Genomic DNA, 4,238 nt, shown 5'->3' with positions numbered 1-4,238 from the left:
CTAATTATCTAATGAATAGTGCACAATTAATGAGTATTTGCTGCTAAAAACTTACGTTCCAATGATTTGGCCCTCTCCAACCAGTTCTAACAGCCTTCGGCCCCCTGATAATTTTTTTCTGGCTCCGCCATTGCGAAAGAGAATCTATGACGGAAAAGAAACAAGACAGAACAGAAAGATAACTACTATAACTAATATAGAAAGCTCATAGCAAAAAACACGAACTAGAGAAAGAAAACATGATTGAATAACAGATAGAGATGCACGAAATATATGAGCACATAGATCAGAAATAGATATCTTATGACATATAATACTACCCAAAATAAACTAGTGAAAGTAATGTAATAGGATATGAAGGACCAGTGGTGCTCGATGGCGACAAATTCAATCTTCAGCAAAAGAGCTATGTCTGGCTGGAGGGACTTGTCATTGAAGATAGGAGAAAAACTCTCTTTGCCATATTCTCCTCAACATGAAGTTCCTCAAACTTCAGTTGAGTTTACTCATGGTAGATTCTTCTCGCCAGTCTCCAAACCTTCAACAGACTTTGCTTAACGGACCATAATGACTCTTGGTTGTTGAACACTTTGTCTTCGGTGACCAGAGTTACTGTTAGTGAGTCAGACATATGCTTAACCGTCTAGAGAGTTAGCAGCTTTCAAGGGTAATAGGCTCACAACTCTCGACTTTGATCTCCGTGATGCTCAACCATTATCTAAATTTCAGCTTTAGGGTTTTCTCGGTGAATTCTCTCAAAGAGGGATGCTCAGTCAATCTTATCGAAATATCAAATGAAGCAGCCAACCATACCAATAGACGAAGGTGGCTATTTATAGCCGGAGCAATCCCTCTTTAAGAGACTTCAGGCTGCACTAGCGTATAGCTTTAGGCCCGTCAGATGAAACAGAACCCGCCACAGCACAATTTGTCATCCCTACTCTATCGTAGGAGTACAATACAACAACCCAACTTTTCGTCAATACATCTCTCTTACATTTTCGTACAATACTCCCTCCATTCGTGAATAAGTGTATATCTAGCTTTTGTTCCAAGTCAAAGTTTTAAAATTTTGACCAAATTTATAAAAAAGAGTAGTAGCATATATGACAACAAATTGGTATATTATAAAAGTACATTTCAAAACGATTCTAGGGATACTAATTTGGTGTCATAAATGCTGCTACTTTTTCCTATAAAGTTGGTCAAAGTTTTAAAATTTTGACTTAGTACAAAAGCTAGATATACACTTATTCGCGGACGGAGGAAGTACATCTCTCTCATCCTAGTTTTTCTCCGCCAAAAAAGGAAGCTGGTCCACCGACAGCCGCACTCATAACACAGCCAGGTCTCACATCTCGTTCTACGCCCATGATTCAAGCGGCGCGACCATACGGTCGTGACCCGTATAGTTGTCTCATCACCAGAGCTGGTCCTGAGATTTTGAAGGACCGGGCCAAGAAAAAAATTTAGCCCCCCCCCCTATATAACCAATAACAATTTAATGCAACCAATTTTGATATTTACGTTCAATACTTTTTATGTATTATCCTAAAAAATTCTTCCAAAATCCCGCTGGCCATCGGGGACCTAGTGGTAAGGCCATGATTTGCATGGCAAGAGATCACTCATTCTTCTATAGGCGACAAACATATGCACAAACAAAAACTTCAAAGCGTTAAACATCCTTCTATCTTGAGAAACGTTTGAATAACCTGGCTATGGAACGACTGAGCAAAGAAAAAGAACATAAATAGATACATAAGATCGAGTCTCTTAAAATGTTTCTTGGTACAAAGTCACTTATGATAGGCCAGTGTAAGTTTTATCCAACAATGTTTATAGATGCGTAATATTGTAAAATCATTTAGCAGTGGAAGATATGCATCATATATGTGAAGGCAAATAAGTTAATGAGCTATCAGCAAAAAAACATTTTACTTAATCAGCTACATAAATAATAGGGAATAGTATGAATGATATACCTCAAACCAATTGCATTGGCGTACGTGAGTAGGCGGTCAGCAACGATGCGATGTGGACGTCACGCGGGAGGCACTCGGCGATAATACTCCGAGTGTCTGGACAGTGGATAACGGACGCACTTGGTGCGACAACTTTGGCATTGATTTCCACGGGAACCAAGGCGATGATAACGGACCCACTCCTTTTCACGCCAGAAATGATTCCTCCGACGCCCCACGGTGCCCCACAGTGCACCGGGTTCGGCCTTGTTCCGCCGGCGCTAGTTTCGGGCCTAACCGATGAAAAATGGGCTCCTGAAGCGATTAGACCGTTTTTTCAGCACCGACGCTATAAAAGAGCCTTGGGGGACCTGTTGAGGGGTGGCTGGAGATACTCTGAGTCCTGCATGGCCGCGTGCAGCTACTTGAGCTGCCGGCGGCCTGCGACTTGTGATCTGAAGGTTGGGTCGGGGGAACAGAGAATAGGGTAGTGGTTGACTGGATTATGGATGCAATCTCACGTCTCAAGAGTTACATCATGATTGCGTGTGTACATCAATGTGGGGCTAATCAACTTGAGCTAATTTCGTTTCGGGAGAAGAAAGTAGTAGATTGCTGATTGCCTAGTTCCCTTTTTCTTTGGCGTACTTGCCTAGGCTGCTACCTCTCTCCTTTATTAGGGCTAATTTCATTTCGGGAGATGATATGGGCCTATGGGCCACCTGTGTACCGCATGTCTGGGAGGGGCCCCTGGATTTTGGCACATACGTATCTATCATTTTTAAGAAGTTGTTCCCCACTTTTTTCTATTTTCTTATCATGCACACTATCCACATCAGCAATATGCAACATCATTATTCAGTTTACATAATCATCCAATCGCTTTCCCTCACCCGCAGCCACGTAATTATTCAGTTTCCCACTTATTCCCCTCCAGTCACGACGGTACGAAAAAACTGCATTTTCCCTCACCCGCATGCACTCCTTTTCCCTCTGGCCATCCCGCATCCCGCACGGCACGGCACAGCCGCCGGCCCTCCTGCCCACCTCCAGCCCAGCGCCGGCGCCGGTGGTCACCGCTCCATGGCTCCATGTCCGCCCCGCGCCTCCGCGGCCTCCTCCTCCATCGCATCCCGCACGACTGCCGGCTCTCCCGCAGGATCGGATCCCGCCCACCTCCACCTCAGCGCCGGTGCTCACCGCGCCATGGCCGCCCCGCGCCTCCACCACCTGCTTCTCTGCTGGACCGAATCCTGCCGCCGGCCAGCGCCAATGCTCACCGCGCCATGGCCGCCCCCCTCGCTTGCTCGCGCCACCCATCCACCACCGTGCGCTGCCCGCTGTTGGCCATCTGTTTCGGCCGACCGGCGGCCGCCGGTACGACGTCTTCTTGGCGCTGGGACGCGGACTGGGCGCTGTTCCGTTGCCGCTGCCCCAGGTCGTCGAGGAACAATACTGTTAGGCTGGGCGAACCCCCTTCCTCTGCTCCAAGCCTCCAGGTGCAGTTGGGATGCAGGCCATCCGCCCTTTGTCCACTGGTGTCGTTGCTCTGCTCCGCCCTCTGGCCACCATCGATGTTCCTCTGCTCCACTGCCGTCATCATTTGCCAGGAACCCGGTTTTATCCACGTCTTCCCCAGGTCAACACAGCCGCATTTAGTTCACTGCTTCTGACTAAGCTTCTCGATGTGGAGGTGATGTAATCCCGTTGTTCTTCAGTGGTTTTTAGCTTGCTGACACCAAATGGCCCACACTTTTATCTTTTGAATTAAACTGTTCAACTAAAAAGCAAATAAACCCTTCGGCTGTAGGCCATTGACGATTGACTATTCACTTCCTCTCCCCACGATCTCCACAAGTAACTGACTTATTGATCTCCACAAGTAACTGACTTATTCCCATTTAAATTGTGTGCTCCACAATCCATTTCATTCCCATCGTCCTCCATAGTAGTCATACAGCTACCCCTGGTGAGCAAATCTCTCCCCCGTCCGCATGCACATTCCCTGTGACATTTTTGCTGATTCATCACAGCTTTGGACTTCCTCAGGTACTGGACAAAATTGGACACCCAGCTTCCCATCTTGGTTGTTCTTCCCCTGCTGCATACCCAGACACCTTGGATTGACGGCTCCTCTAGGTAAATATTGTTTCCATCTATTGCTTACTCTAAAGTTTTGTGTACTTCGTTCATATCTGAATTTAACTGCTATTTCTGAATTTTTGTATGCTTCGCTATATTGAATACTTAGCTCTGCTTTTCTTTATTTGTTCT

Source organism: Triticum dicoccoides, chromosome 7A, assembly GCF_002162155.2.
Source record: "Triticum dicoccoides isolate Atlit2015 ecotype Zavitan chromosome 7A, WEW_v2.0, whole genome shotgun sequence".
Taxonomy (NCBI): domain Eukaryota; kingdom Viridiplantae; phylum Streptophyta; class Magnoliopsida; order Poales; family Poaceae; genus Triticum; species Triticum dicoccoides.
Note: the sequence above shows the minus strand (reverse complement) of the source record.